This window comes from Staurois parvus, unplaced genomic scaffold (genome assembly GCF_062004578.1).
Source record: "Staurois parvus isolate SC_StPar_1 unplaced genomic scaffold, SC_StPar_1.0 ptg000039l, whole genome shotgun sequence".
In the NCBI taxonomy this organism is placed as follows: Eukaryota; Metazoa; Chordata; class Amphibia; order Anura; family Ranidae; genus Staurois; species Staurois parvus.
In genome coordinates, this window is record NW_028317835.1 from 1,949,734 (window position 1) to 1,964,946 (window position 15,213).

General features: G+C 45.4%; 1 protein-coding gene and 1 pseudogene across 1 annotated transcript in view; one reads left to right on the plus strand and one right to left on the minus strand.

Annotated features, from left to right (window-relative positions):
- The window catches only part of LOC149470540 (uncharacterized), a 699,116-nt gene that overhangs the window by 650,786 nt on the left and 33,117 nt on the right, over nt 1-15,213 (plus strand). The gene's annotated exons all lie outside the window — the stretch shown is intronic.
- The window catches only part of LOC149470550 (uncharacterized), a 263,673-nt pseudogene continuing 252,698 nt past the window's right edge, over nt 4,239-15,213 (minus strand).

Consider the following 15,213-nt stretch of genomic DNA (forward strand, 5'->3'; position numbering starts at 1 on the left):
GAGTAACAATTCTGTGGCCCTAAGTAACGGTTCTGTGGCCCTCAGTAACAATTCTGTGTCCCTGAGTAACAATTCTGTGGACCTAAGTAACGGTTCTGTGGCCCTCAGTAACAATTCTGTGTCCCTCAGTAACAATTCTGTGTCTGTCCCTGAGTAACAATTCTGTGGCCCTAAGTAACGGTTCTGTGGCCCTCAGTAACAATTCTGTGTCCCTGAGTAACGTTTCTGTGGCCCTAAGTAATGGTTCTGTGGCCCTAAGTAACGGTTCTGTGGCCCTGAATAACAATTCTGTGTCTGTCCGAGTAACAATTCTGTGGCCCTAAGTAACGGTTCTGTGGCCCTCAGTAACAATTCTGTGTCCCTGAGTAACAATTCTGTGGCCCTAAGTAACGCTTCTGTGGCCCTCAGTAACAATTCTGTGTCCCTGAGTAACGTTTCTGTGGCCCTCAGTAACAATTCTGTGGCCCTCAGTAACAATTCTGTGTCTGTCCCTGAGTAACAATTCTGTGGCCCTAACTAGCGTTTCTGTGGCCCTAAGTAACAATTCTGCGTCCCTGAGTAATGTTTCTCTGTCCCTAAGTAACGTTTCTGTGGCCCTAAGTAACGTTTCTCTGTCCCTAAGTAACGTTTCTGTGGCCCTAACTCTGTCCCTAATACAGAGCGGTCTGCCTCTCTTGAATGACTGGAGGCAAATGAAGAATTCTAAAATGGCCGCTATTTATAGCTCGACCATTACACAGTGCTGGCTGGCTGGTTGCTGATTGGCTAATGCAATCACATGTCATTAATTAATGCATTATGGGTCAGCGCACCTTGTCTGCGCGCCTTCCCAGACATCCCCGCTCCGTCGCCGCACATGTTGCCGCCATTTTAGGAAAAATTTTGATTCGCGCATCCGAAGTATGATAATTTTCGGATTCGGCGCGAATCAAAAATTTTCCAATATTCGAAACGAATTCCACTTCGCCTACTTTGATTCGCTCATCTCTATTGCTGACCATCAGATTTACAGAGCTATATTTTTTTTTACATAATTCGGACAACCCCTTTAAGGTTTTTTTTGGCATTTTATATCTTAAATGCACTTATGTGAATTAATTAATAGTAATTTGGACTTTAAATTTGGTTAAAAACCCATAATATTAAAAAAAAACCCAAAAAATTATTATTTTTTTTATAAATTTGAAGACAATTTTGCATTTTGTGACAAATCATGACATCTAAGAGTTTTTTCAATATTTTATTTGTTTTCAATATTTTTTTATTTATTTTCAGCACACCAAAATACATGGAAATTAGATGAAAATAATCAAACAGCTTTTTAGTCGCAGACCTGTGTTATAAGTAAGACACACAACAAGTAAAGCCCAACTTCAGCTAACGCTTCTACAGCAGTTACAGCAACAGGTTCTCTATAAGGTCCAACCCCCCATATGAATGACAACTGACAGTTGTGAGCACCCCCAGCAGTGTTATAGGATTTGCCCCGACCCCTCCAACTGCCATTTTTCCCAAAAGACTTAGTCTTCTACAGGAAGTAGAGAAAAAAAAATCTACTGGGAGGGACAACAAAAAATAAAACAATAGGAGACTCGGAAAAGCAAAACCTGCTCTGCTAATGACAGATTTCATTATTAATGTCATTATTGATTTTGCCCATAGTTACACTTTGGTGCCAACGTTGTAATATTTCCAGGGAGAAGAAGTTTTCTTTACAAACTTTACACCAAAAAGAGATGTGTGCACTCAGAGTGATTATTGTGAACCCCAATCAGAGGAATGTCAGTCCCCCGGAAGAAGTGGTAGGAATATGACCGCACACTCAGCACTTTGTAAGTTCAGATCTCTGGCAGTTGTATTGTGTGATTAGTCTATGGAGAGGAGTAATAGCTGGAAAGAGAAAACATGGAACAAGGATTTCTGATCTTCACCTGATGGAATCCCATTTGGCAGAACCACATGGAACACAAGTGGCCAGCTGGGCTTACGTTTTACTGCTGAATACATCCCCTAAATCAGCAGTAACTCAGTATTGGAAGGCCTGCATCAGCTTGGGATGTTGTTTTCTCACTGAACAGAGACTTCTTTCTAGCTGGTGTCACAGACATAGACCTGCCTGAAAGGTTGTCACCCATGAGATGATATCCTACAACCTCACAAACACCAACTTTCCTCTCTCTGATCACAATCTCATCACCTTCACAGTCTCCTCATCTTCAAACACTTATCCCTCCAATCAGCAATCACCTGCAGAAACCTTCACAACTTGAACCCTTCTCCTTTCCACTCTACAACTGACCAACTCTATGACAGAATCTCTCCCCTGTCCTGCCCTGACCTGGCCACTGCTGTCTACAACAGTTCACTTTCATCCACATTAGACTCACTTGCTCCCCTAACATGAAGCATCAGGCCCCGACCATTACAACCTTGGCAGACTGACAACACCAGAGATCTTAAATGACATAGTCGTGTGCTGGAGAGAATGTGGCGTAAAACCAAATCTCACCAAGCATTCACCCGATATAAATCTGCTTTCTTCACATACAATTCCTCCCTCCATGCTGCCAAACAAGCCTACTTTGTCACTCTCATCAATACCTTGTCATCCAGTCCTCGTCGTCTCTTCTCTACTTCTAACTCTCAGCTTTCTCCACCTCCACCCAGTACCTCACTCACTGCTCACGAGATTGCAAATCATTTCAAAAACATGATTTATGCAATTTGTAGGGACATCTCCACTGCACAGACATCCATCCCACTTAGCATACCTTATACTAAACCTCCCTCAACACTTTCCTCTTTTGACCTCGCTACCACTGAAGAGGTCACTAAGGTTTCTCAGAAGCCCGTCTCACTACCTGCCCCCTGGATCCTGTCCCCTCACAACTACTACGGTCACCCTCTTCTTCCATCCTATGCTCCCTCACATCTTCAATCTCTCCCTCTCTACTGGTGTCTTCCCCTCCCCTCTAAAGCATGCGCACATCACTCCCATACTTAACAAGCCCTCCCTGGACCCCACCAACCTGAACAACTTAAGACCCATCTCCCTGCTGCCATTTACCTCTAAACTATTAGAACTCTTAGTCTACAATTGCCTGAGCTCCCACCTCACCGACAACAACCTTCTCGACCCTTTACAGTCTGGCTTTCGCTCACTACACTCCACTGACACTGCCCTACTAAAACTCACTAATGATCTACTAACTGCTAAAACCAATGGCCACTACTCCGTACTCATCCCAACCAATGGCCACTACTCCGTACTCATCCCAACCAATGGCCACTACTCCGTACTCATCCCAACCAATGGCCACTACTCCGTACTCATCCCAACCAATGGCCACTACTCCGTACTCATCCCAACCAATGGTCACTACTCCGTACTCATCCCAACCAATGGCCACTACTCCGTACTCATCCCAACCAATGGCCACTACTCCGTACTCATCCCAACCAATGGCCACTACTCCGTACTCATCCCAACCAATGGCCACTACTCCGTACTCTTACTACTTGACCTCTCTGCAGCTTTTGATATGGTTGACCAACCCCACCTCCTCAAAAAACTCCACTCAGTTGGCCTCCAAGACTCTGAACAAGCTCTGCAATAGGTAGGAGAACCAGGAGAGAGCAGAGTTAACTATAACTCTGCCTCCTCCTCTCCACTCCCTCTTTCCATAGGGGTACCTCAAGGTTCAGTTCTTGGACCCCTATTCTTCTACATCTACACCTCCTTCCCCTACTGCCATGGTTTTAAGTACCATCTCTATGCTGATGACACACAAATCTATCTTTCTACTCCTCACCTCACCCCTTCAGTCTCCTCCTCACCTCGCCCCTTCAGTCTCCTTTCGCATTACTAACCTACTAAGTGACATATCGGCATGGATGTCACTCCACTTCCTCCACCTCAATCTTAACAAAACTGAGCTCTTAGTATTCCCCCCAGCCTGTGCCCCCTCCCTGACTTCTCCATCAAGACCAATAACACAACCATCAGTCCCTCCCCTCATCAAAAAATATCAAAAGATAAAATATTCAAATCCCTTCTAGTTGTGTATTGATGGAGATAAGCACTAAACTCAGTTTATCCAATCATTACATTCCAGTTTGCTCACAGATTTTAGTTTGTTTCTTTTAAAGTAACATTTTATCTTTTCCCTTCTTCTCTAGCTTGTGGGATGACATTGGGGATGTGAAACAAACCTGTGACACCTGAAACTTCTTTAATATTCCTTTTCCTCCAGAATTTAATCAATGCAGAAATTTATGAAACCTCCGGTGATAGATTAGACCGGCATTAACTGTAAAACTTTGTCACATTGAGAGCATTAAAATGGCTTCTCTCCAGTGTGAATCCTCTGGTGTTTGATAAGATATGACTTATGTATAAAAGCTTTGCCACATTCAGAACACTGATATGGCTTCTCTCCAGTGTGAATCCTCTGGTGTCTGATAAGATTTGACTTCCCTGTAAAAGCTTTATCACATTCAGAACACTGATATGGCATCTCTCCAGTGTGAATCCTCTGGTGTGTGATAAGATTTGACTTCTGAGTAAAAGCTTTATCACATTCAGAACACTGATATGGCTTCTCTCCAGTGTGAATCCTCTGGTGTGTGATAAGATATGACTTCCGTGTAAAAGCTTCATCACATTCAGAACACTGATATGACTTCTCTCCAGTGTGAATCCTCTGATGTCTGACAAAATTTGACTTCTTTATAAAAGCTTTGTCACATTCAGAACACCGATATAACTTCTCTCCATTGTGAACCTTCTGGTGTGTGATATATTTTCTCTCCATTGTAAAATCTCCAAATAACAAGTAGTTTGAAATGACTCCTCTTATGTATACTTGGGTTGGACTTTATTGTAAAGCCATTGTCACTTCCAGAACACTGAAATTACTTCTCTCCTGCTGGATCAATGTGGAAGAGGATCCAAACCATGACTTTTAGAACACAGATATGACTTGTATCCCGTGTGAATCCTCCAGTGAGCTGCAATAAAGACTTTCAGTCAATTAAGACATCCATATGTCTTGTTTTCCATGTGACTCAGCTGTATTCATGAAGACCAACATGACCGAAAACTTGGTTCATCAATCTACCTGTACAAAAAAAAAGAAAAAAATTCTATATAAAGGGCTACATAAAGTTGCTTTCTATTTTTAATGTTCATTACTAAATATATCTTCTGAATAGAAAGAATATGTACAGCATTATCTACAGTATTTTTTTAATCAAATAGATTTTATTAATAAAGTTTCTAAGTGCGCACAGTATTCCCAACATTCAGCCCAGACAATGGAGTCATACATTCTCACGTATAGGCAGTTGTGGCACTGTTACAGATCATACAGAACAATAACTTGCTTTGTCTATGGTGTCACTTTTACCTTTTATAAACAAATGAACAGAGAAAAGAAGAAACAGCCTAGAACAATTCAGCTGTACACGGCAAGTAACCCCCCCCAGTACATACAGTTGTGTTCAAAATAATAGCAGTGTGTTGGAAAAAGTGAATAAAGCTGAAAATCCTTCTAATTTATTTCCATCCACACAAATGCATTGGGAACACAACACATTCTATTCCAAATCAAAACATGAAGAAAATACATCAAATTTGTGTTGTTCCTCTAAAAAAATGGAAGAAAAGTGAATATTAGACGGTTCAAAAAAAAAAAAATCGCAGTGTTTGTATTCTTCTTTACAAACTCAAACATTCACTATATAAACTGAGAAATGTTTGAAGACTTTGCTTTCCTTTGAATGACTTCATGAATATTTGGTTGTAGTCGCACTGTTTCTGAGAACTGCTGTACATCTGTGTTGCATGGAGTCCCCCAACTTCTGGCCCCTGTGATCAGGTATTCCAGCCCAGGATGATTGGACCACATTCCACAGTTCTTCTCTATTTCTTTGTTTTGCCTCAGAAACGGCATTTTTGATGTCACCCCACAAGTTTTCTATTGGATTAAGATCCGGGGATTGGGCTGGCCACTCCATAACGTCCATCTTGTTGGTCTGGAACCAAGATGTTGCACGTTTACTGGTGTGTTTGGGGTCGTTGTCTTGTTGGAACACCCATTTCAAGGGCATTTCCTCTTCAGCATAAGACAGCATGACCTCTTCAAGTATTCTGATGGATTCAAACTGATCCATGATCCCTGGTATGCGATAAATAGGCCCAACACCGTAGTATGAGAAACTTCCCCATATCATGATGCTTGCACCACCATGCTTCACTGTCTTCACAGTGTACTGTGGCTTGAATTCAGTGTTTGGGGGTCGTCTGACAAACTGTCTCCGCCCACAAGACCCAAAAAGAACAATCTTACTTTCATCAGTCCACAAAATGTTGCACCATTTCTCTTTAGGCCAGTCAATGTGCTCTTTGGCAGATTGTAACCTCTTCAGCACACGTCTTTTTCCCAACAGTGGGACTTTGCGGGGACTTCTTGCAGATAGCTTGGCTTCACATCGGCGTCTTCTAATTGTAACAGTCCTCACAGGGAACGTCACACCTTCTTTCATCTTCCTGGAGCTGATTGTTGGCTGAGTCGGCCCCATTTTGGCTATTCTTCTATCCATTCCAATGGTAGTTTTTCGCTTTCTTCCGCGTCTTTCAGGTTTTGGTTGCCATTTTAAAGCATTTGCAATCTTTTTAGCTGAGCAGCCGATCATTTTCTGCACTTCTTTATATGTTTTCCCCTCTCCAATCAACTTTTTAATCAAGGTACGCTGTTCTTCTGAACAATGTCTGAAACGACCCATTTTCCTCAGAATTTCAGAGAGAAATGCACTGTAACCAACATGTACAACATTTTCTGCCTTCCTTCCTTAAATAAGGGCAATAATTGCCACCTGTTTTTCAAAGAATGAATGACCTCACTAATAGAACTCCGCACTGCTATTATTTTGAACACGCCCCTTTCAATGAGTGATTCAATGACACAGAATCAGCAGCATGCATGTCATGACTGTTGGGTCTGTTGGATTTCTATTACTCTACTACACCTGCTAGGAAATTATTTGCCATGTAGAAATGTAATTTCTACCAAAAACTGTGATTGATCCGGTTAGTGATGTCTGACTGTTATTATTTTGAACACAACTGTACATAGATAGCTGACACCGATCAATGAGGCCTGTGTCTACAGGATCATACCCCAAGTATGGGTCTCCAGTGTAGTCACCATTCAGTAGGATACAACTGGCCGTTCTCCTTCTATGGGGCTAAAAGAGCTAAGATTTTAAAAGCCTATGAAGAACTAACTAGGAGAGAGCAAGGAGTATCCAGGAGTACAGAGGTATGACGGTGATGGGTATGTACAGGAGAGGAGTACGGAGGTATGACGGTGATGGGTACGTACAGGAGAGGAGTACGGAGGTATGACGGTAATGGGTACGTACAGGAGAGGAGTACGGAGGTATGACGGTGATGGGTACGTACAGGAGAGGAGTACGGAGGTATGACGGTGATGGGTACGTACAGGAGAGGAGTACGGAGGTATGACAGTGATGGGTACATACAGGAGAGGAGTACGGAGGTATGACAGTGATGGGTACGTACAGGAGAGGAGTACGGAGGTATGACAGTGATGGGTACGTACAGGAGAGGAGTACGGAGGTATGACAGTGATTGGTACGTACAGGAGAGGAGTACGGAGGTATGACAGTGATTGGTACGTACAGGAGAGGAGTACGGAGGTATGACAGTGATGGGTACGTACAGGAGAGGAGTACGGAGGTATGACAGTGATTGTTACGTACAGGAGAGGAGTACGGAGGTATGACAGTGATTGGTACGTACAGGAGAGGAGTACGGAGGTATGACAGTGATGGGTACGTACAGGAGAGGAGTACGGAGGTATGACAGTGATTGGTACGTACAGGAGAGGAGTACGGAGGTATGACAGTGATGGGTACGTACAGGAGAGGAGTACGGAGGTATGACAGTGATGAGTACGTACAGGAAAGGAGTGTGGAGGTATGACAGTGATGGGTACGTACAGGAGGAGTACGGAGGTATGACAGTGATTGGTACGTACAGGAGAGGAGTACGGAGGTATGACAGTGATGGGTATGTACAGGAGAGGAGTACGGAGGTATGACAGTGATGGGTACGTACAGGAGAGGAGTACGGAGGTATGACAGTGATGGGTACGTACAGGAGAGGAGTACGGAGGTATGACAGTGATCGGTATGTACAGGAGAGGAGTGTGGGGGGTATGACAGTGATGGGTATGTACAGGAGAGGAGTATGGAGGTATGACAGTGATGGTTATGTACAGGAGAGGAGTACGGAGGTATGACAGTGATGGTTATGTACAGGAGAGGAGTACGGAGGTATGACAGTGATGGGTATGTACAGGAGAGGAGTACGGAGGTATGACAGTGATGGGTATGTACAGGAGAGGAGTACGGAGGTATGACAGTGATGGGTATGTACAGGAGAGGAGTACGGAGGTATGACAGTGATGGGTATGTACAGGAGAGGAGTACGGAGGTATGACAGTGATGGTTATGTACAGGAGAGGAGTGTGGAGGTATGACAGTGATGGGTATGTACAGGAGAGGAGTACGGAGGTATGACAGTGATGGGTACGTACAGGAGAGGAGTACGGAGGTATGACAGTGATGGGTACGTACAGGAGAGGAGTACGGAGGTATGACAGTGATCGGTATGTACAGGAGAGGAGTGTGGGGGGTATGACAGTGATGGGTATGTACAGGAGAGGAGTATGGAGGTATGACAGTGATGGTTATGTACAGGAGAGGAGTACGGAGGTATGACAGTGATGGGTATGTACAGGAGAGGAGTACGGAGGTATGACAGTGATGGGTATGTACAGGAGAGGAGTACGGAGGTATGACAGTGATCGGTATGTACAGGAGAGGAGTACGGAGGTATGACAGTGATCGGTATGTACAGGAGAGGAGTACGGAGGTATGACAGTGATCGGTATGTACAGGAGAGGAGTACGGAGGTATGACAGTGATCGGTATGTACAGGAGAGGAGTACGGAGGTATGACAGTGATCGGTATGTACAGGAGAGGAGTACGGAGGTATGACAGTGATGGGTATGTACAGGAGAGGAGTACGGAGGTATGACAGTGATCGGTATGTACAGGAGAGGAGTGTGGGGGGTATGACAGTGATGGGTATGTACAGGAGAGGAGTATGGAGGTATGACAGTGATGGTTATGTACAGGAGAGGAGTACGGAGGTATGACAGTGATGGGTATGTACAGGAGAGGAGTACGGAGGTATGACAGTGATGGGTATGTACAGGAGAGGAGTACGGAGGTATGACAGTGATGGTTATGTACAGGAGAGGAGTACGGAGGTATGACAGTGATGGGTATGTACAGGAGAGGAGTACGGAGGTATGACCGTTCCCAGGGAGGAGTATCTCAGGAAGGGTCTATACTCCACCATAACTTTGGTTCTCGGAGTGTCAGGTCCCAGCGGGTTCTCCTGGTGTCTCTCCTGTTATTCTGTCTCGGACACATCAGAGGAACATGGTGGGAGATCGGCCTGAATGTCCTTCCTAGGAGGGAATACCGGAGCCATTCTGAGGCCCATTTAATGGCCGGCAATGAGGAGGAAACCAACACTGAGAAGTAGATGCTGAGATATATACAGCACGGGGCAGCACAGTGGCTGAGTGGTTAGCACTTCCACCTGGCAGTACTCGGGTTGTTGGTTCAAATCCCAACAATGGCACCACCTGCCTGGAGTTTGCATGTTCTCCCTGTGCCTGCGTGTGTTTCCGCCTACACTACAAAGACATGCTGGGAGGTGAATGGTCTCCTAAGTTGTCCCTAGTATGTGTATGTATGAATGTGAGTTAGGGCCCTTAGATTGTACGCTCCTCGGGGGCGGGGACTGATGGGAATGTACAATATAGATGTAAACTGACGGCGCTATATAAGTACCTGGAATAAATAATAATAATACACCCAGATCATCGATGACGAGGAGGAAGGTTCGGTCACAGATGATTGGTCCGTCTATAGCAGGGACAGGAGCCGGGACCAGGAATAGGAGATCCACCTGACTTACCCGTGTGCTCTGACATGGAGAAGATCCCATGCTGGCCCTATGGTGGCCGTGTGTTCAGGATGGAGACCGACAATCACAGGACCCTCTGGAAGCTGATCTAAATTGGCTGAAAGTGTTCCTGGGACAGGAAGTGATACAGGACAGGAAGTGACACCAGACAGGAAGTGACACAAACAGGAAGTGACACAAACAGGAAGTGACTCTGCACAGATTTATACAGAGGCTGCAGTATGCAGAGCAGACACTAGATGGTACTGGTCCAAAAAAGCTGAATAGTATAAAACAACAGAGAAAAAAAACTGAAAAAGAAAAGACATTGGCGGCTCGTAAACTTCTATTATCACAGTTATCACATTACAGTGGATTAGATCTCCCTTCATTTTGTTGTAGACCGTTTTTCCCTCCTCCGGCGGCCATTTTCCCTTTGTCTGATATCAATGTTCGCACAGTTATCACATCACATTGCAGTGGATTAGATCTCTCTCCTCCATTTTGTTGTAGCCCGCCTGGCCCTCCTCCGGCGGCCATTTTCCCTTAGTCTGATATGAATGCTGGCACATTTTGTCCCCTGATATTAGACATTAGCCGGGTGATTGTATACACACAGCGGGCAGATCTCAATCAATGTCACCCACTAGTCTATACTGTCACGGGGTTGGCCAGCCAATCATGTGGCTCCTATTCTGTCCTTCCAATGACCATTCCTAGTACATAGGACTCATCTTCCATACTACATTCATGATACAACAAGATGGAAACTCCCAATATACAGAGAAAATCTCCCATAAAATACATCCAATACCCAGCAAATGTTTCCGTCTCCTCCTAGTAATAACCATGTGATCTCCATGAGAATAAAGCGCCAATTTGTGTCCTTATCCCCTCCCCCTACGCAGGATGTACACCCCTTCATGGCCACGCCTCTTTATGTAACTGACAATTGTGCGGTCGTGCAACGCTGCACCCAAACTAAATATCCGTCCTTTCTTCACACAAATAGAGATTTCTGTCGGTGGGATGTCATCACCTGCGCGCTTTTTATTTTTCATGCCATAAACAAAGGAAGACCGAAAATGTGGAAGAAAAACGATATTTTGTACTTTCAGCTATAAAATATATAAAGTAACCTGAAAGTTAGTTATAAATTTCACCAAAATGTCTCCCGCTCCATGTTTATGGGAAAAGGACCCCAATAAGTGGATATTGATTGCTGTGTGTGACCGTTATATCGTCTGCAGACTATGGGGAGATCATGGAATTTATGATTTTTTTTTGCTATACAGCGCTGCACTAGTTTAACTGACAATTGAGCGGTCGTGCAATACAATACATAAATGAAATGTATGTCCTTTATTCACACAAATAGAGCTTTATTTTTTTTGGTATTTGATCACCTGTGTGCTTCTTATTTTTTGTACTATAAACAAAAAAAGTTTTGAGAAAAAAACAACAAAAAAAATGATATTGTGATGGAGTGGGGGGCCCATGGAACACAGCTCACTTTGGGTGGGGTACCCATGGAACACAGCTCACTTTGGGTGGGGTACCCATGGAACACAGCTCCCTTTGGAGAGGTGGGGAGACCCCTGTCTCAGCACCCATATCATTCTTATGTGTAAGTCACCCTGTGCCTGTTAGGGGTGCAGGGTGAGATGTCCTGATATTGTGTAGACATGTCTAGGGGGGGTGGGAGGTTGTTCATTGTTTAATGCCTGTAGTTGCATCCAATTGTTCTATTGTTTGTCTGGCTTTGGAGCAAACTATTATGGGATGTATGTGTTTGTGTATTGGCTTGGTGGGGGGGTTCCTCCAGCAGCCCTCCCTCCTCCTGAGTAATACAGTACAGTTGGAGGGATAATACAATGTACAGTAAAGGAAATGTGTATTTGCTCCCCGGCTGATGCTGAATGTTCGCCCCTCACACAGAAATGATCGGTCTAACAATGGAATGTTCGCCCCTCACACAGAAATGATCGGTCTAACAATGGAATGTTCGGTGTAACACTGAGAGACAGAATACAACAACAAATTCAGCAGAAATGCGTCTAACAAATGATGACGGATCTGCATGTTCATGAGGGAAATAAGGATTTGATCCCCTTCACCAAACATGACTTAGTACTTGGTGGCAAATCCCTTGTTGGCAATCACAGAGGTCAGACATTTCCTGGAGTTGGCCCCCAGGTTCGCACACATCTCAGGAGGGATTTTGGCCCACTCCTCTTGGCAGATCCTCTCCAAGTCATTAAGGTTTGCTGGCTGACATTTGGCAACTCAAACTTTCAGTTTCCTCCACAGATTTTCATTCGGATGAAGGTCTGGAGACTGGCTAGGCCACTCTAGGACCTTAATGTGCTTCTTCTTGAGCCGCTCCTTTGTTGCCTTGGCCGTGTGTTTTGGGTCATTGTCATGCTGGAACACCCATCCACCACCCATTTCCAATGCCCTGTCTGAGGGAAGAAAGTTCTCACCCAAGATTTGATGGTACATTGCCCCGTCCATCATCCCTTTGATGCGGTGCAGTTGTCCTGTCCCCTTAGCAGAAAAACACCCCCAAAGCAGAATGTTTCCACCACCATGTTTGACAGTTGGGATGGTGTTCTTGGGGTCATAGGCAGCATTCCTCCTCCTCCAAACACGGCGAGTTGAGTTGATGCCAAAGAGCTGGATTTTGGTCTCATCTGACCACAACACTTCCCACCAGTCCTCCTCTGCATCATTCAGATGTTCAGTGGCAGACTTCAGACGGACCTGGACATGTGCTTTCTTGAGCAGAGGGACCGTGCGGGCACTGCAGGATTTCAGTCCTTGTCGGCGTAGTGTGTTACCAATTGTTTTCTTGGTGACTGTGGTCCCAGCTGCCTGGAGATCATTGACAAGATCCTCACGTGTAGTTCTGGGATGATTCCTCACTGTTCTCATGATCATTGACACTCCACGAGGTGAGATCTTGCATGGTGCACCAGACCTAGGGAGACTGACACTTGTTTTGTGTTTCTTCCATTTGTGAATGATTGCACCAACTGTTGTCACCTTCTCACCAAGCTGCTTGGCCATAGTTTGGTAGCCCAGTCCAGCCTTGTGTAGGTCTACCATCTTGTCCCTGACATCCTTGGACAGCTCTTTGGTCTTTGCCATGGTGGAGAGTTTGGAATCTGATGGTTTGATTGCTCCTGTGGACAGGTGTCTTTTATACAGGTAACACAATGAGATTAGCAGCACTCCCTTCAAGAGACTACTTCTAATCTCAGCTTGTTACCTGTATGAAGGACACCTGGTAGCCAGAAATCCTGCTGAATGATAGGGGATCAAATCCTTCTTTCCCTCATGAACATGCAGATCAGTCATCATTTGTTAGACGCATTTCTGCTGAATGCGTTGTTGTATTCTGTCTCTCAGTGTTACACCGAACATTCCATTGTTAAACCGATCATTTCTGTGTGAGGGGCGAACATTCAGCATCAGCCGGGGAGCAAATACGCATTTCCTTCACTGTATGGGGGATTATAATGTTTCTCTCTCAGGACGTCCTGTGTGAAAAGTTCTCCATCAGCTGATTATTTTTGATCTTCCCTGTACTGCCCCTCCCCCATAGTGAAACCATATTGCCCCCCCCCCATGGTTCCTTTCCTCCCACCCTAGTGTCCCCCTGTACCCCCCTTCTTCCCTGATCTCTCCAGAAGTTTCTCATTCAGCTTCTTGTCTGTGTCTGTTCTTGTACCTCAGAGAGGGGGAGGAGTGCCCTCCATTTTCTTGTAGCTCAGAGAGGGGGAGGGGGTGTCCTTCCTTTTCTTGTAGCTCAGAGAGGGGGAGGGGTGTCCTCCATATTCTTGTGGCTCATAGATGGGGAGGAGTTGTCCTCCATTTTCTTGTAGCTCAGTGAGGGGGAGGAGTGTCCTCTATGTTCTTGTAGCTCAGAGAGGGGGATAGGTGTCCCCCATGTTCTTGTAGCTCAGAGAGGGGGAGGAGTGTCCTCCATGTTCTTGTAGCTCAGTGAAAGGGAGGAGTTTCCTCCATTTTCTTGTAGCTCAGAGAGGGGGAAGGGCATCCTCCATATTCTGGTAGCTCAGAGAGGGGGAGGGGTGTAACATAAATGTAGGAGTAGGGTAGTTGAGCTGTGATGTGATCCCAGTGGAAGCCATGGTTGTCACACGGGGTGGAGGAGCCATCCCTACTGTGTCTATGGCTTGTGTTTCTTTGAACTGAGAATCTGAAAGTCAAGTGAAAGAAGTGGGTGGAGCAGATCCCACCAATGAAGGAGGCCGTGTGGATAGCATGCAGCCTGTTACAGCAGTTTACAATGTTTCAGCTGGACTCTGAGATACGGGACCTGAGGATGTCCTAGCTCTTCCAGGATCGGGGAGATGTGAGGATGTGGTCACAAAGGAAGCCACAGTTATCACAGGGGTGGGGTTGGAGGAGTCACCTCTGTGCTACCTACAGCTTGAGTTGCTTTGCCCCAAGGATCCAGAAACAAAGTGAGAGAAGTGGGTGGAGCAGATGCCACTAACATACTGTCGGGTACTGACCTGGGGAAGTTGGTAGCCCAAAACAAGCCAAAGTCAACCCCTCTGAGGTCTACATCTCCACCTGAGGCCCCGGATTCATGTGACGTACTGTTGGGTGATTTAGTGCACATTGAGAATTCTGGGGAGGGTCAGGGGGTGAATGACCATGTACCGGGTCCTGGCCCTAGTGGTTCTCTGGAGTCAAGGCCTGGGGAAGAACTTAAAACCACAACAGACTCTGAAATGACAATGTGTTGTGTGATGTAAAATATCATGACGTGTGCAGTGCAGACCCTCCCTCTGTGGCAGTGAGGACCCTCAGTACCCACCAGTCATCCTCACCCTGGCCCCTGCCCACTGCTACAGAGGAACTATCTGAAGAGGAAGCTGATCTGTTCAGGTTTGAACCTGGCCCGGAGGCCCTGAAATCTTCTCAGACTGTTGTCCACCTGGCACCTGTAGCTCTGAGTTCCCTGAGGCTGTAAAAATTGATGGCAGCAGAGAAGGATCTCGGGGGTCTGGCTGAAGGACCACCAGCAGTGGATGGCAGGATGAGGGTGTACAGGCAACAGGAATTTGGTTTTGTACCCATATGTAAAGAAACAGAATGTTCTTCTGAAGTA